The sequence below is a fragment of the Vicugna pacos genome, chromosome 6 (assembly GCF_048564905.1).
Source record: "Vicugna pacos chromosome 6, VicPac4, whole genome shotgun sequence".
Lineage (NCBI taxonomy): Eukaryota > Metazoa > Chordata > Mammalia > Artiodactyla > Camelidae > Vicugna > Vicugna pacos.
This window is the reverse complement of record NC_132992.1, coordinates 71,787,846-71,813,436: the sequence shown is the minus strand read 5'-3', so window position 1 is coordinate 71,813,436 and position 25,591 is coordinate 71,787,846. Positions and strand designations below refer to the sequence as shown.

At 46.8% G+C, this 25,591-nt stretch overlaps 2 pseudogenes; both read left to right on the top strand.

Annotated features, from left to right (window-relative positions):
- The first annotated feature begins 14,204 nt into the window (after positions 1-14,204).
- Positions 14,205-15,125, top strand: LOC116280888 (glutamine synthetase pseudogene; annotated as a pseudogene).
- Positions 15,126-15,135: 10 nt separating this feature from the next.
- On the top strand, positions 15,136-15,598 carry LOC102525123 (glutamine synthetase pseudogene; annotated as a pseudogene).
- Positions 15,599-25,591: the final 9,993 nt, after the last annotated feature.

Below are 25,591 nucleotides of genomic sequence, written 5' to 3'. Positions count from 1 at the left end.
AAAAAAGCAAATTTATGACACTGGTGAAAAGCAAGGAAACTGTGATGGTTAATTTTATGCCAACTTGACAGGGCCATGAGGTGCCCAGAGAGCTGGTTAATCATTATCTCTGGGTGTGTCTGTTGAGGGTGTTTTGCATGAGATTAGCATTAGAATCAGTGAACTCAGTAAAGTAGATTGCTTTCCCCAGGGAGTGGGGTGCTCATCCAATCCAGTTGAAGGCTGGAAAGGAAAAAACGAATTTGCCCCTTTTCCTTCCTGCCTCCCCGCTTGAGCTGGTAACCATCTCTTCATGTGGTTTCCTCCAGCCCTTGGACTGGGGTTTACAACATCGGCTCCCCTGGTCCTCAGACCTTTGGACTCCTATTGAAATTATACCACAGCTCCCTTGGGTCTCCAGATTGTGGTCTATAGCATGATGTAGGGAGAACCAGGACAGCCCTGGCCTATAGGCCAATTGCTTTGTTTTAGCTTCCACCATCATCAGCTGCTTCTTTAGACTTTATTGTCCTATTCCTTTTGTCTTTTTGTTGAAGCATACACATTCCCAGAAGAAAAGCCATACATGGTGTAAGCAAAAGGATCTCCTGATGTGGTGTGGGGACACCTGGAGTTTAGCCCCAGCCCAGTCACTATCTCTGTAGATAACAGAGATCCAACATGCACACCTCCATCCCCAGTGAAATAGAAGGATTGGACTTGCTATCTCTGAGACCCCTTCCAGCTACAAGAAACTGGGGTCTTTGATTTGAGTGTGGGTGGGTTCCCTGGATAGTCTTCCTCCAGGATAGGGCAGATAGCACAAAAGCCTAACTGGAGGGCTGGGATTCCAAGACCCCGTTGCCTGAGCCCTCATTTTCCCCTGCGCTGGATCTGGCCAAGGGCAAGGACAACCTGGGTCTGTGGACACTGCCAGGCTTCAGCCAGCTCCCACAGCCCCACAGCTCCACACTAGCAAAGCTTTGTTTTGGAAAGGTCCAGGGAGAAATTTATTGATAGAAGCTGGAATTTAGTTGCCTACATTAAGAGCTCAGCTTTCCCTTTCCCTTGGTCCCACTTGCTACAAAAGGAGCTTTGTATGCCAGAGGGCAGCCAGTCCAGGATGTGACCACCGGACGGAATTCAAACTTTAATAAGCTACAACGTCTGCTCAGAAACAGAAGACTCCAAGCTTCTACACCCTCAGTGCTGGATGCCCTCTGCATCATTCCAGGTCACAGAGACAGGGTCTGAAGAGTAGGGCCTGGGATGAGCCCCGGCTTGGGCCACCCTCCCCATGCTTCCCATGCCTATCCTGAAAATGAAAGAAATGGCCAGAAATTTCACCCAAGAGAAATGACCAGGTGAGTTAAGGGCTCTCCCTTTCTCTGTGGTTCCCTCAAAGATAATATCACCAGGAGCTGTCCTGGGTCTCACTTGGGTCAGGATAGAGTATGGCTCATGAATGGGATGGTAGAACCCTGCATGCAGAGGCTACATCATCTTCCCTTCCACCCTCTCCCCAACCTCCTGCCTCAGCTGGTGACCATCTGGGCTCCATCATCCCTGAGAGCTAAACGGTGAAGTAAAGAAAAATCTGTGTCAAGTTCCCCACTACTCTGTGGTTCCTCTTCCACCCAAGCCCCTAGGACCTTCACAGTCTCCTTCTGCACATCCCAATCCACATCCCAACTCTCTCCTCACCCTCAGACGCTCCCATCTTGTTCTCAGCTGGACCTCATGGTTAGAAAGTGATCTTAAATCTAAGCTAGCTGTGACATGGAAGCAACCTAAGTGTCCATTGACAGTTAAATGAATAAAGAAGATGTGATATAAATATATGATGGAATATTATTCAGTCATTAAAAAATGAAATAATGCCATTTGCAGCAACATGGGTGGACTTAGAGAGTATCATATTAAGTAAAGTAAGTCAGAAAGAGAAAGACAAATACCATATGATATCACTTATATGTAGAATCTAAAAAAAATGATACAAATGAATTTCTTTAGAAACCAGAAATAGACTCACAGACATAGAAAACAAACTATGGTTACCAAAAGGGAAAGGGATTGGGGGGAGGGATAAATTAGGAGTTTGGGATTAACATATACACACTACTATATATAAAATAGATTTAAAAAAGGACCTACCATATAGCACAGAGAACTATATTCAACATCTTGTAATAACCTATAATAGAAAAGAATCTGAAAAAGAATATATATATATACATATATATATCCCTGAATCATTTTGTTATACACCTGAAACCAACACAACATTGTAAGTCAACTACACTTCAATAAAAATCTTAAAAATAAAAAAATTTTAAAATTAAAAGAAAATCTAAGCTAGATGTGGTTCCTCCCTGTGTCCTGAAGCCCTCCACAGTGCCTGCTCACCAGAGTCATCTAATATGTTTGAGGGAGTGAGGGAATGAATGCCCGTGTTAATAATAAGTTATGCTTAATGTGATACCCCTCCCAGGGGTATGTGCATTTTCTTCTCTTAACTAAATCCCAGCGGAAGACAGATTTGATGGCAGAGCGCTTTCCCAATGGCCATAAGACCTCACCAAATAGGTGGTTTCCCTAAAAGTAGAGTTGGCCCTTCCATGGGGTGAGGGTGGAGAAGGGCTGTTTATGGGGGAGGAAGGCTACACTGGACAGAGAGAGGAAGGAAGCAGCAGTGCTTTGGCTCTCTGAAAACGTTACCGAGAGGTATCCTGGATTCTGCCCAGCCTGCAGAAAGAGAATCACTCACCACTGTGGCCGCCCCAGCTGCAGAGAAGCACTGGAAGGGTTTGGTCTGTCCACAGGCAGCCAGCCAAGTGTGTGGCCATAACAACCCGAATATCCAGTAGAAAGAAATGAAAGCCAGAGGAGAGTGCTGGATTGCTTATAGCTGGAGACCAGGGAAGGATGTATGGCCGAGGGAGCACTTGAGAAGGAAATGGGATTGGACACACGGACATTATGAGAAAGGCTTTCCAGGCAGACAGAACAGAGAGCCAGGGCCTGATGGCTGGAAGACACAGGTGTGCAGGGAGAAGGGTTTGGCAGGGTGCAAGGTACATGAAGGGAGTAATAGGAAATAAATTTGAAAAGGTCAATTAGGATCCAATTATGGAGGGCCTTGGGCCATGCTAAAAAATTTGGACTTTATTCCACAGGCAATGGAAGCATTATAAGATCTTAGCCAAAAAGTGGCTTAATTAAGGAAATAAACCAAACTGCTCAGCACCAAGGATCAGGCACTCTACCAATGTTATCACATATAATCCCACAGTGATCCCATGAGGCAGGTGACATAATCCCCAAGTTGCAATTGAGGAAATTGAAATACAAAGTAGGTTAGAAACTTGTCCAAGTCACACAGCTAAATCTTCACATAGGTACAGCTGACCCTTGGGCAACACTGGTTTAACGGCACAGTCCACATAACCACAGATTTCTTTCACTGTATATGTACTATTGTACTACACAATCACTGGTTGAATCTGTGGCTGTGGGGGCCTGACAGTGAAGTTATACATGGATTTTCAACCACAGGGAGAGGTGGTGCCCCTGTTCCCCACATTGTTCAAGGGTCAACTGTACTGGATATTTCCTTCTTGTGCATGCCTCATGGATAAACTAAATGAAAATGTACCTCAGCAAAAGTGGAGTGAAAATTAGGGGAACAAAACGATAATGTGAAACTACAAGAAATGGTGGAATTACCCAGAACTCAGCCATTTAGCATGCCTCCAAAGAAATTGATGTTCAATAAAAGATCAGTGAGTCCCAAAGAGAAAGACTACTAGAAGAATATAATGGATCCAAGAAACACATAAAATAAGTAAAAATCTAGATGATGAAATTGATACATGATGACAAAGACCTAGCTTTCTTTGCCCAAAGAGAAAAACAAAAGCAATCAAAAACTCTGGTTAAAACAAACCACAAGAAAGTTGTGGTCCAAAAATGAAATATAAGAGGTAAGATGCATTTGAGCAAATGATGGTACATAAAATAAGAATATTTATTTAATCTTGGGGCTAAGAATAGTGTTCTTTAAGTAACACAGCTGTCTGCCCTTTGGCATGCAGGGAAAGGACTATGACCATTGACCATCACCAGGCCCTGTGCCCATTTACCCACACAAAATACACCATTCCAGTTGCTGTTTATTGGTCTTCAACTTTTAGAATGGACCATGAACAAAAAAAGGGAAAGGTTCACTATGATTTTAGGACAGCATATAACTGTAACACACTTGACAATGTAGAAATTTAAAGATAGCTGATAGAAGAGGTGAAGGGGAAGACTGGGAGAGCGATACTAATATCCAACCTTATAGGGTAAGGAGTCCAATATGCTAGAGAGCTGGTAAAACAAAGTTGTCAACAGAGGAACCACAAATAGTGACTATATCAGTTAGAATGCAAGAAAAAGGGACCTGTTATGGGGACTAGATTCCACAGTCATGGCACCTGATTTAATGGTCTATGTCAGACTGTTGCCTCTGTGTCTCGTGTTGGGCCTGTGGTCAGCAGAACCAGCAGTCGAGAAGAAAAGATGGCAGTGAGGAAGAGGGAGGACAAGCTGGGACCTCTGTGGAATCGCCATGATATAGGTGATTTCAGATAAGCAGATGTCCCCATCATGGAGCTGCACATGCATCCAGTGCAGGACAGAGAAGAGCTGAAGGAGAACTGGAAGGGATACAGGACCACAATGTGAGCCATGTGTCAGTGACAGGTGTGAGCAGCAATGACATCTGGCCCCGTGCCAACCTTCAGAGAGTGAAAATGCCTGTTGCTTTGCTTGTACCTTCCAAATTTTGCACAAATGTTCCTCATGGCTAACCCTAACTTGGAACCATGGGGGGAGGGCAGAAAATTTGGGGAAATGTAGTTCCTGCTAAGTTGACACTGTACATACAAATTGATACACTCTGGAAAATTGGGAGAGGTACAGGGGCAGTTGTTACAGGATGGGTTCCCTGGAAGCAGACACTGAGAGAGTTGGGGGAACATGCTGTTTATTAGGATGGGCACCTATGAAAAGGTGGGACCTTGCAGGACATTTGGTCTTCAAAATATCCATAGGACATTTGGTCCACAGACATTTGCTCCATGCCAAATGGTCCTTGAAATCTGATCCTATCCAAAACATCCAAGAGCATATTTGTTCCATGCCACATGGTTTTGGATAGGGCCAAATTTCAAGGACCTTTTGGCCTGGGTCAAATGTCTACTAACTGAATGGGAAGGAAGCAGGTTTGGCAGAGGGAGAAATCAAACTGCAATGCAGACCCTACAAAGCCTCCTCCAACCAGCCCAGAGCTCTGAAGTAAGCACTCACCATTTGAGTCCCGTGTTGATCAGAAATAGCCTGGCTTTGCTCCCTCACGGGATGCGCTGGATGCAGGCTGTCCCAGAAAGGGCGTGGCCTGGGCCAGATGGCTCTGCACCTCTGAGGCTGACCCTAAAGAAGCTGGCACCTGGCGGCGTCTCCTGACCACTATTCCCACAGCTGGCGGCAAGTCCATTTTTGAAGACATCATCGAAATGGTGCCTCTCCATGTCTACTCAAGTGTACAGATGAGTTAAATCCTGCTTTATCTGAGCAGGGAGACAAAAGATAAAGTACCCTGAGGAACCACCAGAACACAGCAGGATTAGCATATTATATTACTGTAGATAGAAAGAAACTGACAGAACCAAGAACTGAAACAATTAAAAGCCAGTCTCTAGGAGGTAAGACTGAATCCAAGGAGCAGTGGAACAGAGGTCTGCTTTTAACTATAAGCCGTTCAGTAGAATTTCATTTTTCTAACTATGTTCATGTAGTTCTTCAGTTGAATATTTGTAAAGTCTTTTTCAAAATCGGGTCTATCTGATTCCATGTTACATCCCAGAGTCACGCCCTAGGCAGGCTGATTTGGAGTAACCGGATGGAACCTTCACTTTCTCCAGGCGGGCAGGCACAGCTGTGAGTGCCTGGTGGTGGCTTGGCAGGCTGCGCCTGGCCCATCCATCCCCGAGGTGGGAAGCTGGCCAAGTCCTTCATCTCATGCCCTAAATGGATGGGTGCCCAAGCCCTGAGAGTGGGGAGAAATACCAGCCCCCACGTTGTGCTGGATTGAGGGCCTCTCCGTTTCCACTGGAGAGCTGCTGGGTTTGCCATCACCAAGAAGGGTGCCCTTTTGCATATCCGGGCCCCTCCCAAACTTTAGCATCTATGATTCAGACTAGAGCTTGACACCTGGAGAAGGTCAGCAGTCGGTTGGCACAGGAAGACCAGCTGGTCCAGTGTAACGGCTTGCTGGACCTGGTGGTTAATGTGGGAGGGTCACCTGATCAGATAACATCCCTTTTTATTTTTCAAAAAAAAATTTTTAAGCTTATATAATGGAATACGGCTATAGCACAGGAAGTTAGGAAAATAAAGACAGGTTGGCCATAACAGTCATGACTTCCTTGTCATATTTTCTCTCATTTCATCTTCCTCTACATCTATCTTTTTCCTAAAATCTAGCCGTCATTGTACTGTACATAAATGTTGATGCTTGCATCTTTTGCTAAATTTATAGCACAGGCATTTTCCATGTTGTCCCCTAAGCTTCATCACTGTCATTTTAAATAACTGCATAATATGAAGTCAGGAGTTTTGTCCCACCTGAGAACGCAAGACCCTGATGCACAGGAGACAATTAATACTTTCTAAAAAAATAAACAGAATGTGTGATCAGCCCATAATCTGTTTAACTGTTCTCCTACTATTCTTGTGAGGTGTTTAAGGAATTTGTTTCCAGTTTTTCAAATGCATTGTCTGATTTCTTTCTTGCACAGCCTTCCTTTTCTAGTCAATTTCCCCAACCAGCCCCTACACTTGGCTCTTTGCCTGACTCTCCCAAATCGCACAGGCTCTGTCGTTCATTTATCATAAATCAACCAGGGGTGTGCGGAGCAAGCACCAGTCCCCAGCACCGGGTTACAGGAGAAAAGGCAGATTGTGTTAATGGGTGGGTTAGCGGAGCCGGAGGCCTGGGTCCCATCTGAGCTGGGGCCCTCCATGGACTTCAGAGGCAGTGTGTTCTGTCAGCACTGCTGTCACCATCAAGTACCCTTCGTCCCCAAATAGTGGCCCAGACGCTGCCAGTTATTTCATCTCGTGCTTACGTTTTTCATGTGAATTTAAACATTCAAACCTCATGAGCACGAAACATAAACACTCAACCTGCCATGGCGTTTTAATGAGGTTTAAGTGGGTTCAGCATGTCCCATGACTTACAATTGTGTAAAAGCTTTTTGACCCAGATCACTTCCTTAGGTCTGGCCCATTACAGCCAAGACAAACTTTGTGCTTTCTGAGCACTTTAAAGTTTGGGGAGAATTATTCTGGGCTGATGGTGAACACCCGCAGGGCCAGCCTCAGCTCTGCTCAGCTGGACCAGCCGTTTAATTGAGCTTCTCAAAACCTCCTGAAGAGGAAATGACTGAGTGATCAACTGTTTTAGAAGACCATCACTCATTCACCCTGAAGATGCTCCCCACGCACCTGTGCCTTCTCCCTGAACTTTTCAAGTCACAGCCACATCCTCAGCTCTTAGATGCTTGCCTTGGAGCAAGGAAAGAGTTATTAATGTTCCCAGTTGACAGGTGTGACAGGCAAGGCCTAGAAAGATGTGGTGACTTGTGCAAGACCACAGGACAAAGAACTAGATGTTCAAAGTCCCCTCTACTAAACAGATTTAGGTACAGTCTATGCTACTATAATAAAGAGGCTTCAAAATAATCCCCAATGCCAGAGATAGTCTCTGCCATCCTCAACACACAGTTTCATGGCCATGTCCAAGATGGCTTCTCGAGTGGTCCTCACCCCCTGCTCAAATGTGGGTCACTTCTACACACATCCCAGTGGCTGAAACGTAGTTGTGTGGATACACTAAGCAGCAAGGGAGGCTGGGGGGCATGCGCCTGGCTCAAACTCAGTTCTATCATCAGATGAAGGGAAACTGGTATCAGCAGACACCAGCCCACTCCAGCACGTACACAATGGGTGACCCCAAAGGTGATAGATGAGGGAAGCCCAGGGACAACTCAGTTTCAGCAGCTCTGATCACCCTTTGCTCCTTAGTCACAGAGTAGAGCTCGTGGCCAGCCTCTCCTGGCCGGGAGACCTGGTTATGATTCCTACTGTATTGGGCTCAGCATGAAAAAACAATGCATGGAAGCTGGCCTTGCCCACTAGAAGTTCATATTTTAAGAGGCAACAGACATAAACAGGACCAGAGAACAAAATATGAAACAAACAGATGTCCACACGGCAAAATACAGACACATACCAGGCAAGGCTTCCCTACCAAGGGACCAGGGCATCTAAGGGTAAAATGGAAATCCCTGGACTGGTCTTCAAGCTTAGCCTCCCTCCCATCTTCCGCTTCCCACCACCTGCCACTGTGCACGGATGCTCCCCACTCTGAGCAGCTCCCCATTCATCCTCCAAGCACATCCTGCACTTACCTTTTCCTGTTTTCTGTTAGTCTAGCTCAGATAACATCTCCTTATCAAGAGTTCCCTGAATCTCTCAAACAAAAATTGGCCACTTTTATCTCTATAATCCCAAAACACTTTTTTATATGCAGATCAAATCATGTGTCACATTGTAGATATTATGATCAGTTGGGCATAAATGTGGACCTACAATAAGAATTTCAGCAAATCTTCTGCATTTTGGCTTCAACTTTTTACCTATATCTTTTTTGTTTTTCCCTATGACTACTCCTAATTTATGTTATTTTATGTTCTGTGGTACTTGCAAGCCACTTTGATTTTTTCTGGATCAAGTCAAGGCACAAAGAAATCAGTAAAAGTGTTGTGGTATATTTACAGAAAAAAAAAAAGGAATTTAAGCAAACCTTGTCCACCCAGTGCTTAACATAGCACCTGGGAAGTGATGGGGATTAAACAAACGAGTGATCAGTAAAATCATCCTTAAAATTGTCTTACTTATCACCATACACTTGGTGCACAATGCGTGGCATGTAGTTGGTGCTCAATAAATGGAGTTTGATGGACTTAACTTGAACTTAATTAAAGAGAAGTGCAGTTAGGCACAGCAAAGACAGGCCCCAGAAGACACAACTCACGTGATACGAGCCCAGTCCAGTTGCACCAATGAGATTTTCAGAGTCTCTAGATCCAATCTGTCCAGTTTGGTCCACCCAGCAGATGTGAGGCTTGCAGTGCATTTGGTGAAGGTTGTCTGGAGCTGGGGCCAACCATACTGCATTTTAGGCTCCCAATCCTTTGCTCTTCCCGAACTCACTCTCCAGGGCTCAGTCCTTGGCCTCCAGCTCTGGTCCCTACCCTCCATCCCCAGGATACTACTGGATCACTTCGTATTCAGCTCCTCTTATGTGCCAAGCACAGTGTTTGGTACTAAGCTAGAGCAGTGAACTAGATAGATAAGATCCCTGCCCACGTGGCATGTAATACCTTGCAGGGGATCACACTAAGCTAAATGATCCCAGAGTAACAAGCTCAGGTGTGTAACATCTGCCTTTGGGACGCCAGGCACTGGACCCTCCACATGTCTTCCCTTCTGAACCTGAATTCAGAGAACATGAGTGTGAGTCCACCATCAGAGACCCAGACCTGCCACCTGCCAGCCTTGAGCACATCCTTTACCCTCTCCAAATTTGCCCCCTCATCTGTAAAATGAGGTCAGTAACAACATTTGTTCTGCCTTCCTTTCAGGGTTGTATGAGGACTGAATAAGGTATGCAGAAGGGCTCTGTAAGCTGAAAAGTGATAAATGTTGCTTATCACTGTTGTTATAGTTAGTATTGTTATTCCTAAGTAGCCCTTCGTCCTGATTTTGCCCTCCGCTCGTCAGTGGTGCCAACATTCTCCCAGTTGCCCTGCCTGCACTATCTGTTGTTTCTGTGTCTCCAAAACTTTTCTCCACTTCATCAGACCCCGAAGCTCCATTTCGCTTTGGGGAGCACATTCTATGCGGCTCAGAGTCCTCCATCCCTCAGGCTACAGTGATTGGCTCAGAAAATGGGCACATGACCCAGGCCAACCAATACAAATCCTGGGCTTCTCTCCTCAAAGCTAAGAAAGAAAATGATCCCTGTCTGTGGTTCTGGGGCTCCAGTCATGACTGATACCATGGTGTGGAGAAAGCCTGTCTGAAGAATAAGCCAAGCAGAGTCAAGAGGCGGAGGAAGAGAAAGACTGTCCTGGATGAAGCTGTTCTTAAAGCCAGCTGTAACCCCGGACTTCCCAGACACACAAATGAAGGTCAGCTCTCTTTTATATAAGCTGATTAAGTTGGATTTCTATCATTCAAAAATAGAAGATTCCTGACCAATTCAAGACTCAAAACTTAGGTGACGTATTCTATTTGTCTGTTTCTTTCAACCCCAATGTTCAATCTAAGGGAGCTTGCAAACAGAGCCTTTTCCGCTACACGGTTCTGCCATGGTCCCGGCCAGAGCCTCTCTGTCTCACACCTGGAGGCGACCTGGTGGGGAGAGCTGACGGATTAGAGCCAGACGGAGCACTTACTCATCAGTCATGTGATCTTGGGCTTCCCTGGCCCTCAGCATCTTCATCTGTAAAGTGGGACAAATAATCCATACCATGCATGGCTGTTGTACGTATGAAAGAAAAGATATCTCTTAGGGCCTGTGGAGGCTCAATAGGAGGCAGCTATTATTGTCATAACAATCTAGTGACCTCCTAGCTCTGCCAATAGGGGAAGGCAATGTAGTGATCTCTTTTTCAGTTAGGGGCCCTGATTGTCTTTCCCTGAGATCAGACATTTAAAGAAATGGCCATAGCCTGCTCTGAGAAAATGAGACCCAGGCAGCTGTGGATGATGGGAGCCCCTGGGGTAGACCAGGAGGTGCCAGGACTGCTGCAGAATGATGCTTGGGTGGGGATAGCTGCCCAGCACCAAGGAGAGGGGCCCTTGGTAACGAGGTCCCAGCTGCCACAACAGCCAATCAGAGGTGAGTGCCTGGAGAGGCCAGGCCAGGTGAGAGCGAGGCTGGGATAAAGGACTGGTCCTCAGAAATAAGGAGTGTCCTTTCCCAGGATACACTGAGGGGTGGGGGTGCGGGGAGCTTAGTGCAATCATGATTTGCTATGGTATACTGTTTGTAGCCTCTTTGCAAAATACCGAACTTAGAGTCTGCCCTTTCCTTTTCTAGACCACTGGTCTGGCTTGTTTCTGCAGGAAGAGAACAGGACTAGGATTCTGGTGTCTGGGATTCTGACCTCGTTTACAGTGGATGAGCTCTGTGACCTTGGGAAGGCAGTCTCCTCTCTCTGGGCCTTGGTTCTTTCACTTGTTGAGGAGGATAGAAAAGGGGTGGCGGTTGTCCTCTAAGGTCCCTTCCAGAGCCAACATTCTGAGTCCAGGCCATCCTCAAGCCCTAAGGGGTTAATCAGGCTAGGCCCAGCCCCCCACTACCCCAGATGCACCAAGGGCTTTTGTTTTCAAAGAATCCAAAGTAGGGCTTGGGGAAGGGGCAGCCTCCCCAATTTCCATAGATGTTTATCCTGAGAGAAATGGTGAGGTGTGCATTGAAGGTGGTAGCCCCGGGGACATTCTCCCCACTGGACAGTGCTCCCTCTGTGACACCTCCACACGGAGAAAGGTGAACCAGGAGCGAGGGGGTGCACGTCCCTGTTTAACAGCTTTCCGTTTGTTTACCCAAAAAATATTGTTCCATCATAAAAATTCCCAAAATAGTTCCTTCCCTTGGCCAGACTGACTGGCGGGCGCCCAGCTTGGGAGCCCAGCCTTGTTGGAGACACGCTGTCAGGGAGGCAGAATTAGCCGGGGAAGTTGGGGGCTGCAGTTTGAGGACCACCGGCCTCACACATCGTGTGGGGTGTGGTACGCAGGGTTAGAACCACGGAATCGTCTCTCTGGGGGGCTCTGGGCAGACACAGGATTTTCTGAGGCTCAGCAAGTTTATTTTTAGCTAAAGAGGGCTTCCTCTTCTCGAAGGGGATGGAAGGGAGGAGGGTTTCATCAGGTGGAGGTGGGACAAACACTTTGCCCTCTGCTGGGATGCTCTCTCCCACACCCCTAGACTGGTGCCTTCTCATCCCGCTGTTCTCAACTTAAAGCAGCTCTTCACAGAGCCCTTCTCTTAAAGCCCTCCCCTGAAAATGACCCAAATGAGGGCTCTGCTATCCTGTCTCAAAAGACTCTTCCTTTTCTCTTGGAGACCCCACTACAGTCTGGGGCCCTTACAAACATTAACATCAGTCTTTTCCACAGTCTCTAAGGCTCTTGGACAGAGAGCACTGCTCAGTACGTCTCCCCAGTACCTCGCACATAGTAGGTGCTCAGTATCATTCCCTTTTACAGAATGACTTAATAACTTGCTTGAAGCTTAGAAAAGCAGAATAACTTGCCCAAGGTCATGCAAGTCACAAGTGCCAGAGGTGGGATTTGAACCCAGGTCTGTCTAACTGCAAAACCCTTAACTCTTAAGGGTTTTAACTCAGGTCTTAAATCTACTGGTGTGCTCCACATGATCAATAGGGCTAGACAGGTCACTGAATGAGAGGGCACTGAGCAGCCACCATTGTGTTTCTCTGTCACTTGCTTCCTGCCCCAGTGGCAGGGAGGAAGGAGGGTATATAGGTTGCCCCCCAAAAGACTCCATACTTATCCCCGTGCCTCACATGTAATTCATGCTCAATAAGTAAGTATTGGGTGAATGGTGAATGTCCCCTTTGCCAGGGACCCCAGACAGCTCCCAGTGGCATACCAATCTCATGGGGACCTGTTTCTACTGGGGGATGAGAGAGGAACATATAAAAATGACTCCACTCCATCCCTCCAACTTACCTCTCCTCCTGCCCACCACCCCAGCCTAACCAGAGCAGGACCCCAAGTAAGAAAATGATCCAAAGTTAAGACCATCCTCACAGACGACTTGCTGCAGCAGCACAGAGCTTCCAGGCTGGGTTTCCAAGCAAAGGTGGGCAGGCCCCTCCCGACCTCCTAAATGGCCCTGCTTTCATCCCTAGACCTGTCCCATTCCAACCACCCCACACCCTAAAGCTTTCCTAATCTTATATGAAGTGGGAATAAATTCATCTTAGAACTTCATCAATTCAATTTAATGAATTAATAAATCCACTGTAGAATAAAATGCTAATTTTATTGATCTAGAAGATGCAATTGAAGTGAATATAACAGCTTGCCTGGCAAACCCAGCTTTAAGACAAGCCCCTTCACCACACCCTGGAAGGAGAGAGAGAGAAACAGAGGGAGACAGAAAGAAAGCAATCTGAAGACTGAGGATGTTTCCCCAGGCCATTCCACTCAGTGAGCAGAGGCTTCGCAGGATGAAGAACGAGATGACAGATGTTCCCTCAGCAGCTGGTTTCTGTTCCCACAAAGCTTAGCACCGCTTGGCACCTTGAATGGATTCTGCTCTATGAAGATTTGTACCTTTTCATAAATCTTGGCCCCTAAATTCAAGGCAACTACTTTAAGATACACAAAGCCACATATATCCCTTTTTAGTAGGGAAGTTATCTCCAGTGGTTAATTTTACGGGACATGATTTTCTTCTTTACATACTGACTTTAGAACCTAACCTTCACTTAGCATCTAACAATCTTGTCATTCACATTCATCATAGGGAAATTGGGCTGTGAATCCAAACAAGAAAAAAACCCATCTCCTGGAATCCCATTACTCTGGGATAACTACTATATATTTCTGAGGGGCTTTTCTCAAGGCAAGTGTGTACAAACGAGTATTTTTTTACATCCATATTTTCTAAAGGGAAAACTGGAAAGCAGATGTTCTTTTGAGACCTACAAGTTGCGGGCTTTTTTTCAAAGTCTTTTCTTTAAGAATACAATGGGCTTGATTCTTTGCTTTTCAAACTCCTCTCCATCCTCTGGGCCAATTTCCTGCACTGTTAATATTTGTACCAGAAAACTCCTTGGCACCCTCAATTCTAAGCAGGTGAGAGTCAGAATCACTCCCAATGGAAAAGGGACCGAAGGAATGAGGATGAATCTTTTCCTTCTTCCCAATTTGGCCTCCAGTTAGTCCTGCAGGGAATCGGGCCCAAGAAGACTGAATCACTTGCATAAATCACACCCATGCTCTGTCTCCCTCTCCCTCTGACGCTAAGCCATCATCACCATGGTACAGAGGGTACCACATACCATTGGGTCCAGATGGTACCCAACACTTGTGCCATCTGGAAACAGGTAGGCTCATCAGCATTTCTTCTTGAGACCACATGACACAGGGAGAAATGGAAGGAACACTTAGATTGAGAGAAAGATGTAGAAAATAAACACTCTCCCTTTGCCCCATTCAAACCATTTCTAGCCTCAGCTTGTTTCTTTTCCCAGTTGAGAAGAAAGGGATAATTTTGGCATAGCCGAGAACGGGAGAAGCAGAGTGTCTAAGCAGCACCCTGGCCTCCTCGCCTCTCCTCCCACACCTCGTTCTTGCCACCTGCCCACCCCTGCTGCCTGCTCACCGCCCAGGACACCTCCCACCATGGCCATCTTGCAAATTTAAACAAAGGCATCAAGCAGGTGGGGACATGTCTCTTCCTCCGGGTGAGAAAATCCAAGCTGTGTGTATCTGGATTGGCAGTGCTGGAGAACGACTTCACTGCAAGACCCAGACCTTGGACAGTGAACTCGTGAAGAGGTGCCTGAGTGGCATTTTGATGGCTCTGGTACTTTTCAGTCTGAAGGCTCCAACAGTAACATGCGTCTCATCCCTGCTGCCATGTTTTAGGACCCTTTCTGCAAGGACCCCCACAAACTGGTGTTCTTTGGAGTCTTCAAGTACCACCGAAATCCCACAGAGACCAACTGAAGGCAAACAGATGGCTGACATTGTAAGCAACCCCCGCCCCTGGTTTGGAAGGGAGCAGGAATATACTCTCACGGGCACAGCTGGGCACCCCTTTGGTTGGCCTTCCAACTGCTTCCCTGGGCCCTGAGGCCCATACAGCTGTGGTTTGGGAGCAGACAAAGCCTGTGGCAGGGATGTTGTGGAGGCTCAACACTGTGCGGCCTGCTTGTACAGAAGGCCAAGGTCATGTCTGCCCAGAAGGAAATCCAGATAGGACCCTGTGAAGCAATTGACATGGGACAACATCTCTGGGTGGCCAATTCATTTTGCATCAGGTATTGGAAGACTTTGCCCCTAAGCCCATTCCTGAGAACTGGAATGGTACCAGCTGCCACCCCAACTCCAGCACCAACGTCATGCAAGAGGAGAAGGGTCTGACGTACATTGAAGAGGCCATCGAGAAACTGAGCAAGCAGCACCTACTTCTGGGCCTACAACCCCAAGGGGGACCTGGGCAATGCCCGATGCCTAACTGGAGTCCATGAAACCGCCAACATCAGTGACTTCTCTGCCAACTTGGCCAACCATGGCACCAGCATCCATCCACATTTCCCAGACTGTCGGCCAGGAAAAGAAGAGTTCCTATGAAGACCATTGCCCCTCTGCCAAATGTGAACCCTTTCTGGTGACAGAAGACCTCATCTGCACGTGTCTTCTCAATGAAACTGGCAATGAGCCCATCCAGTACAAAAACTAAGTGGACTAGATTTGCAGCCACCAAACCCCTCCTAATTCAACATCCCGCTCCCACTCTCACCCCTCTCTCAATTGTCCCCATAGCAGCAACTCAGAGGGTGGGATATCAAGGTCTTTTTTCACTCTTAAACCAAAAAAATAAAAAGAGAATTTGAAGAGCAGCAGAGTATAGTGTTGAATGCTAACTAGGGGGAAAAAATATGTTCAATACACTATGTATTTTGTAAGGGCCTGACTCCATTTTGCTCGGCTTTCTTCAATATTCAGTGGTTGCAAATCTAGTCCAAGATTGGCTGTGGATTTGCAAAATCAGTGGTTTTGATTAAGCATTTGGACTTTGATCTTTGAATGGAATTAACCTTAAAAAGAAAACAGTGCTGCTTAGATGAAAGAAATCACCAGCCTCTTGCTCCCCTGAGCATCAAGTTACCTCTATACCGTGGCCAAGTGACTACTAAGGAATTTAATAATTACCTTTCCAGTTAGAATAGCACATATTCACCACACAGATTCAAGACTTTGTTTTAAAATGCAACTATAAATAGGGCAGGTACTTCCAGTTTCTAACATCAGTCTTCCAAATTTCCTGTACTTATGAATAGCCTGTTGTTCAAGCCACCCAACCACAGTCAGCAAATGGGTTCGTGTGAGCTAGCACCCCTTCGCCACCTTTGTATTTATTTAACCACCTTGTTCTCAGAATAATTTTAAATGACTTTTAAAAATTACATGAGGTATAATGAAATCAAAACAATAGGTATAGAAGAAAACATTTAAAGGGGAAAACAAGAAAAAAAACAGATGATGAAGATTGTAAGGATGAAATTTCAGTTCTGCAGGTTATGAGGGTCTGTACTCTGGCTGAAGATTGCTTCAAATTTGAGTATAGCAGAAAGAAAGAGGATACATGGACAGTCATATGATCTATAGTGTCCATAAAATAAAGCCAGGTGTTTAGGAGAAAAGCAACTATTCCTGGAACAAAGACCTAAGAGAAATTTCTCCCATTGATCCTCATAAAGAAAACAACATTCTTACCATAAACATGACAAGGAGCTCCATAAGTTTGTCTCTTAAAACATCTCAGTGTAGGCTGCTGACCTCTTAAGAAATCTGAGTTTGTTAAAAGCATTTCCACTGGAGACCAAACGCGCATGGTTCAGATCCACAGCTGGTGTGATTCAAGGATAGATTTTAAGAACTGGAAGAATAGATAGACTGTATAACCTTCAGACCATCCTCATTAAATTTTAGTTCTCTGAACCAAGCATTTGTAAGCTTTGTAAGCACAATGGGTTATGGGTACTTTCCCTCTAACCTGCACTTGTGATGCTAGTTAAACATCCCTCTATTTGCTTCAACTTGAGCCAAGCCAGGGGTGGGCTCAGTACCCCTGGCGGACAGTGCAAGGAAGTGACCACACCTCATCCCCACCATCCCCTTTCTTCTCTTACAGGAAAGACTTGCAACGACAAGTTCTCTCCTTTTCCCCGCATTACCAGTGATGGTCTAGCTGGGCCCATCTCAGGATAGCTTTCTCATACAGTGCTGCCTTTAGACAAGTAGAGCTCATGCCCCACTGGAAATTTTCTAAGTCCCCCTCTTTTGCCCCAGACCCTGTGCCTTCCCTTTGGGGTACTCTCCAGTCTCTTTGCCTACCCTATCCTCTTCCCACTCCCCAGACATATGGGGTTGACCAGATATCATGAGGGGTTCCAGAATTCATCTCCATAGAGTCATTCCGGGGTTCTAGCTGGGCCCAGGTTTCAGGAGGACATCAGCAAAAGCATATCACTCCTGCCGGACAGTGGGATAGCTCTTTTATGGGACTGCATGGGATTGGGCTTCCAGAATGGTACTGACATACTGATACGGGTAACACATCAGCCCCAAGGAGAGCTCAGGGCTCTGGACTATGAGGGACCACTACTGACCATTAGGTTTGAGCCGTGTGGGTGGTCTGTGCATCAGCGCTTTCCTGCTCCCTTTCCCTTGACTCTGAAAAAAAAAAATCAGTGCCAGAGACCCACACAGAGTAGGGGGTCCCCAATCCCAGGCACAGGTAGGTGACTTGTCCACTTTCTTCCAACTCCTACCTAGTGATCTCAAGAGGAACAAATGTTTTCCTCTTTCTTCCTTCACTTTATTCCATTTGTCAGCAAAAGCTCAAGCCCTCATCACCTCTGATTAACTTAAACAGTAAAGCTAATAATGTCTTAGAGAAGGAAGAGAAAGCCATAAGTGTAAAAGTCAAATTAACCAGACTCAAAAACCAGAAGCATCAGCACCCAAAACCCTTAGAATATCTAAAGGTCCCATTCAGAATTCTCACCAAGTCTTCATCTGCCTGCGCTTCTAATAAAACTCTTCCCCCTTACCACCAACATTCACGATAATTAAAAATAAATTCTTATTTGGTTTTATAATCTTTCTATTTAAGCACAGATGGTGAAAAAGTACTGTTTCATACTTGCATTAATTCCAAACGGGCAGGATTTCAACTCCATATGAAGTTAAACAAGTTTCAAGGATTAACTAAACCACATAGCCATATATAATATTGTTTTTATAGGAAAATATATTCCCAGTTCCCATAACCACTTTATAATTGAACTTCTGGTGTAGAAAGTTGGGTACTTCCTATCCAGTATCACCTACAGACGTGAAAAGCAAGAATTAGGAACACTGACCACCACTAGCAGTGAGTGATGCCTGAGCATCTCAAGAAGGAGAGGTTCTTCCAGGAACAGTCACTTCTAAAAGAAATGAATTCTTCCAGAAATTCATTTGAGATAACAGTGCAACAAAAACTATTGCAACAAAAATCCTTGACAGTGTGTACACATGTCCACACAACCCACCCACGCGTGTATGTGCACATATCACCAAAGATTTCCGAAGTGAGAGGGTTGGACCAGGCATTAAAGCACTGTTCATTATAACAGGTTCGGGGTTGTTGTAGTAAGTCTTGTACTTGGGAGCAGGGGGTTGCAATGTCTCTCCAGGAAAGGGAAACACACACTAGGGAGAGTTGTATTCTTGTCTTTGCAGGCTACAGGGAATATTTAAACCTCTTACCAAAAAAAATCTATTGCTCGTACTTTTGATCATGAAAATGTAGACATGTGTCTGTATGAAATTAAATTTCTATTGATGGGTTAAGTATAAATGGGGGTGGAAGAATGGTGAATTAAGGGACAAGTAGTCTCAATTCCAGATCAGCTCTTCCACTGACTGCGTGACCCTGGGTAAGTCTCTGAGCCTCTTCTGCTATGCTGTGAAAGGGCAGAGAGAAGCCAGCGTCATATCAAAGAGTCCTTGTAGACTGAATGTTTTTCCTTGACCAGCCCTGAGTCACCTCAGGCTGTCAGCATGTTCACAGAGGCCCCGGAGCCCCAGTGCCAAGGCTGGGAACCTCTGACCAGTTTCCTAGGTAAGGACAAAATCTGACTGCCATTTGGGCAAATGTCTGCACACTCTCACCTCCCTCCTCTTTCTGCAGACATTTGGTGGCCTCCTGTGTACACAAACTCACAGAGCTTCGTGCTGCTGAGTGTAAACAGAGCGAGGCTCATAGCTCGAAACTATGAGGGAACAGCTGACAGTATCATAACAAAAGGCAGAAAACTCGGGAAGCTTGTCCAAACCACACAGCGGATTCACGGCGTGATGTTCACCCGCTGCAGGAGGACGCGGGGGTGTTCACTGAGGCTGACAAGTCTCCCTCTTCTCACCTGCCAGCTCTGTAGCCCTGGGGGCCCAGGCAGCAAGCTGCAGCAAGGGTGAGGATGGTTTCTTCCTCCGGCTCCCACCCTCCTGGAGCAGCCAGAGCCGGGCAGCCCCTGAGAATGTTAGCTGGCTGCAGTCTTGGCCACACAACAGTCAGAAAAAGCCCCTCCGAAGTTCTGGTGCTCATAGCACAGAAAGGCAACTTCCAGGATTAAAGAGGAAGGAAGGAGAGCTGTGTGGGGTGCTGTGCATGGCGGGGATGGGGGGGCCTTCTGGAGGGTTGAGTTACGTTTTTACAATTCTAACAAGTTTTGAATGTGTTTCTGCCACACGCATCCAGAGGCTAAACCAGGATACGCTAAGAACCCAGAACTAGGCCTGCACTGGGGGGGGCTACAGAAATGATTCTGCCACTGGGATTGGAAGCCCCAGGAAGACCAGAGTTTTGTCTGTCTTGCCCACTGTTGTGGGCATGGCTTCCCACCCAGGAAGTCTTCAATAAATATTTGTTGTGTGCTTGTCAGCCAACCCAAAAGCAGGTAGCCTTTGAGTGAGAGGAAGTTTATTTTAAACAAATAGTGAATGGAGGATCAGACCAGAGAAGAGGAGACTACAATCAAAATTGTGAAGGGGGAGGGGGAGGGTCTAGCTCAGTGACAGGGCACATGCTTAGTGTGTGCAAGGTCCTGGGTTCAATTCCCAGTACCTCCATTAAAATAAATACATACATAAATAGATAAACCTAATTACCTTCCCCCTCCCCAAAACAAACAAACAAAAATGTTTTTTAATTGTGAAGGAAGTGGAAAGAGGGACTACTTTGCACAGCAGGTCAGTGTTGTAGCCTTTCCAGAACCATAAACCCCAGAAATCTTGTGAGCCACCCGAAGCTGCTGTTTGCCCCAAAGTTTTAAGTGCATTATATAGAGGGGGATAGGCTATTAGCTCTTGGGATGTGACATGGTGAAGTTTGCTGTTTGTCTAAAATAAGGCGCAGCCTTGGAAAGGAGCCCCTTGTTAGCTGAGAGCTGGGCAGTATACCCCAGCCCTCCTTGGGGCAGCTCTGACCAGGCCAAAGCCTGGGTTCCTGCTGATCCCGAGGCGACAGAGGGCAGCAGCAAGCATGCAGGAGGAGGGAGGAGGCCAAGAAACTCCCCTTTATCCACTCCATGCCCTCTCCCCACCCTCACTGCCTTGAGATCTTCTTCCCCAGGGTTGACAGGCAGCCAAAGTCCCTCTAGCTCTCTCCTCTTTGGTTTGTTGCTAATTTCTGAAAAGAAGGTTCTGGGAGCTGTGATTGACCTGTACCTCCAAAGACTTTCACACCAAGGAGGTGTGAAGGGACTGGGATCAGACGGTGCTGTTAACAGCAGCCAGGGTGGAACACCCCCCCCCCCCGCGCCCCCGAACACCCGGCCTCGTGAATTTCACAGCCTGTTCAGTCTGGCTGGTCTACCCTTAGGGCTTCTTACACCCGGGTGGGTCCGGCTAGGATAACGCAGGAGGCGGGGAGCGGGGCATGTCTACTTCTCCCTCTGCTGAAATTGGTTCTAAGGCCCAGTGTGGGCAAACGATAGGCTTCTGAGGATTCAATGAGATAGTGTCTGGGCAGAACTTAGCACAGTCCCGGGTAAACGGGCAGGCATTCAACCAATATTTCCTAGCAGTTACTGTGTGCCAAGTATTGCTCTAGGCAAGAGGGAGACAGCTCTGAACAAAGCAAAATCCTGTTCCTCAGGAACTTCCATTCCACAGAGAGAAGCAGATAACACATAAACAATATATATCCTGGGCCATGAAAAAATAAAGTAGGGCAAAGAGAAGGAAGGCTTCCATCCAGAGGGGTGTCAGGTAAGGCCTCCCTGAAGGAGGTCAGGGGTCAGTGGCCACCAGCACACCCAGAGAGGAGGGTGCTGAGTCCAGAGTAGGATGTTCACCAGGATGCGTGGCTGGGGCTTAACACAAAGTGGGGGGGTGACAAGGAAGGGAGGAGGAGGTGGCCTGTCGTTTTCCATCCTTTCACCTTAAAGAGAGTTTGGTATAGTTGGAATGAACTTTCCAGAAGCCCCTCCCTCATCAGCTGCAAAGGAATCATTGTCCTGAAGTGCCACCCATTAGAGATTGTCTCCAGTGCCTCAAACCAACATCTCAGTCCTCTATGTATTGGGGGTGAGGGGGCAGGGGGCTCCTCTCCAACAGCCAATATTGCCCAGGTGCTGCCTCAGTTTCCCCAGGATGATCAGCCTTTAGATGTCTGAAAGTCAAACCATTCAGATCAAGTTCTTGATCTGGCACTTACCGACATGTGTCCTTGAGTGGGAAGGTTACTTAACCTCTGTGAGCCTCAGTTTCCTCTTCTGCAGTGGAGAGAGTAGTAACGGCAGCTACCTTGGGGGTGGCCGTGAGGATAATAAAATGTGAGAATCAGGAAAGCACTTAGCACAGAGCCCGGCACACAGAATTGCTTTAAAAAATGTTATAGACCCCAGGCCGCATCCTTTATCTCGTTGTATATACTGGACTCCTGACCTCTTAACCTCTCTGGTGCCGCGGTGGCTGTGCCCCACCCAAGGAGCTGAGGGCCAAAGGCCACAAATAGTACTTTCCTGTACTAGAGGAACAAGAAAACACATCGGAGAACCTGACGGAGACCCTCGTCCTTCTGGAAAAGCACTGACTCTCAGGAACATCTGCTGTTTTTGCCACCTAGCTTCTATTCACACTATTTTCAGGAACAGTTTCCTGAATTCCCCTGGAGAACCTGTTCCCCTACTCACAGTGCCAGGCCTCTCCCCTCTGCAGACTGGAGCACGTGACCTGGGTTCACAACCAATCAGTACACTCCATTCTCCTCACCATTGAAATTGGTTCAAAAACAGATGTGGCCCCATATAAACCAATGAGCATCAGGCCTGGACTTGTGTGTGTGTGTGTGTGTGTGTGTTGGGGTGGGAGAGGAAGATGTGCTTTCTTTCCTGCTGAATTGGGTCTCAGAAGATGTGAATTAGAGCTCCTTCAGGTTTCTTCCTCCTTAAAATCGGCATGTCTCAACTACTGTGTCTTTACCACTGTGTGAGTTTTAAATATAATTTAAATACAAATGTGGTATTTATACACAAGTCCCATCAGCCATTCACTGAGGACTGTTCCTAGGAGACGTTAATTCCCTGGCACCCTGGCCTGCCTTGAATGTGTGCAGAGAAAGCCCTCTGTGGTGAAGACATGGAAGTATTAACAGTTAGAAATTGAGCCAGGATCCACTGAAATGGGTAAAAGCAAAGGGGTTAAGGATGAGGAATCTACGGCATCTGCTACAGTGACCACCCCTCCATGTGGCTGCAGTGGAGTTGAACTTACCCTTTTGGACCATGTACCAGATCTGGTCAGTGAGAGACCCCACATTCCCTTGATCAAGATTATAGTTCTGGTGGGAACAGGTAGTGGTTGCTCGTGACCCAGGTAAGCCAATCAATGACCCTCAGCCTAGAGAATTCAGCTAGAAATATTGGGCAAGAGCTTTCTGAACTGAGGGGGTGTAACCAGGGACCACCACAAGAAGAAAGCCAGCTGGAAAATGAAACCAACACAGATGAGCCCGAGCTGAGAGATGAAGAGAGACTGAGTCTTGAGGCGATCATCTGAATACCTGAATCTAGCCATGTCTCAAACTCATGCCCTTGGACTTTTTAATTAGACCAAACAATAAATTCCCTTTGCCTTAAGTTCACTTGAGTTGTATTTCTATCACTTGAAACTGAAACAGTCCTGAATAATACATGGGGCAAACAAGATTCTCCAAAACACGGTCCCAGTTCAAGCTTGCATTCTTACCTCCTACAGTTCTTCTACTCACACCCCGTACTGCTTCGGAAGTGTAACTGACCGGGTCCCATTTATATACACACACCCCACCTACTCTGAGCATCACTCTCTTCATTCCATCCTCCAGGACTACCTATCTAAATCCCTACCCACTGTTCAAGGGCCAGCTCCCGTCCTGTCCCCTCCTAAAAGCCATACTGACCACCCCAAACCACAGCTCTGCACCATTCATGTGGTGCTTTTCATAACGTGCTTATTTCTGCCATGTTGGTGTGAGTATGTTTTCCTGGCTCCCCATCAAGACTGGAGCCATGTGTGTAACTCTGCTTCTCACAATGCCCAGAATGGACTAGTACTGCAGTATGCAAAACAACAGCCTGTTTGACTCAAATCTCTTTTTGAAAGTGTCTTGAAACTAAATAAAAGGTGATGACAGTTTGGGTTGGTCGTGTGAAAAGCCTGGACTGCAAGCACTTCTTACTTCTCTGTTTTGCCTGAGACCAACCAAGCAGAATGCTGCTGAGGGAAGCCCACCACACAGTGGGGCATGACCTTTCCCTGAGGATCCCAGGTCGCAGCTCACAGGCCCCTGGTAGCAGATATCCATTTTTCCTGGCTTCTGAAAATGCTTTGCATGATCTCTCCACATTTTAAGGATATTCACAATGATTGTGTGTGTGTGTGTGTGTGTGTAGACATCTCTTATCTTCCTGGGTACAGACACGTGGCTTAGATTTTGCTACTTAGATGCACAGCAAGAGACTTCAATTTGGAAGTCAGCCAAGGAAACAGGACAGTTGCGGGCACATACTTTGTGGGCCAACATGTGGCAGGTTTCTGGGCGTGGAGGTGGCAGTGGTCATGCCCTGCCTGCAGCAGAGACAAGCATGGTTCTGTGGTTGGCAGTGACAGCCGCTCTCTACCAACCCAATTCTGCAAGGCAGTTCCGGGAGATGTTCCTAGAGGCTCAGCTTAAAACCTGCTCCTCCAGCCTTTCTGACAATTCTGCAGGCTTCCCAGTGTCCCCAGATTAAACTCCTCACTGCTTAAACAAGCTACCGTGAACTCTACTGTCTGCAACGGTGCACTCTAACCACTGCAACTCTGAGGTCTGCTGCTTGGCCCAGTGGTTTTCCCCGCATCCCAGGCAGTAATCAAAGTTACGTGACCTCCCCTGGCTGGTGCACAGCTTCAATTCTTCTAGAGGTCAGAAGCCCTGAAGGTTTTGGATTTATCTGACATTTCACTCTTGAAAAGAAGAGACGAGGTCAAGCAGCAAGAACAGATGGCCCTGGAAAATCTGCTCAGGTTTCTGGTCTTCAGCAAGGTTTTCCTAGTCTGATTGGTGATTCTCCCATTCACCCCAAAGGTGACTGACTTTTAGTTGACTGGAGGGCTTCACTAAATAAGTGTAAAATCACTTTGTGTCTCTTAAAGGTTTTTATGGCACCAGAAATTTAAGGTTAAAAAATAAACCCGCCCAACTCTCTCTCCCAGTGTGAGGCTGCCTCTGACTGTACAGAACAAGTTCCTCTAGATCAGGTTCCTCTTGCTGGCTTCTGACTCAGCTGATTTCCTCCTTCTTTGGGCCTCTTGAAGACCTTTGTTGGCTCCCCCACCCCTCTTTCCGCACAGCTGCCTAAATCATATTTTCCCCTGGAGTGCCTGGTGACTTCCCAGTAAAACTTGACCATGTGTCTGCAAGGTCTGGGGGTCTGGAGCTGGGGTTAGGGGTGGGGTTCAACCTTCATAAATGCCTTTTCTCCTCTGCCCGATCCTGAATTCTAAAGCAAACCTTTCCTTCCTCTGCTTCCAACTCTCTACTCCAGCTGGCTCCAGACCAGGCCAAGAAATCCCCAATCAGCAAGTCTGGCTGCCTGTCCAAACTTTATGAAGGATGCCGTGGGGACAAGGATAACGGGTTATGGGGATTCCCCAGTTCTTCAAGTGCAGCAGTGCATTCATGCTGGCCATTTCCACGTGGGCACCACAGATGCTCCATAGGAATTCTTCCCTATCACCCTTCTAGGATTCATTCATCAAACACTTATTCCCTAGAGAAACTGCTCTGGACTAAAACCCTATAAGAGGATAAGTTCAGGATGGCTTGCCAGGCTCTGTCACAGATAGACCTTTGTGGACAAGTCCTGGCCAACAGCTTAAGGGAAAGCAAGGTCCCGGGAGGCCCCTGACTGTCTGATCATGTGACCCTCTTGGCTCTGTTACAAGGACGTCCTGTTCCTCTTGGAGTGATGGCTCTATTGGGGAAGTGACTGTGTCATATCTGGGACAGGAAAAAAGCTATTTCAAGTCCTGAAGTAATCACTCACTCAGTTAATGTAGTTTTTTAAGGAACTGCCCAGACAGTGGGGAAAGACCAATCTTGAGGGAGGGTAACTAGAAGCCAATGTCACCACAGCACATGCAGACCACCTTGGAGGAA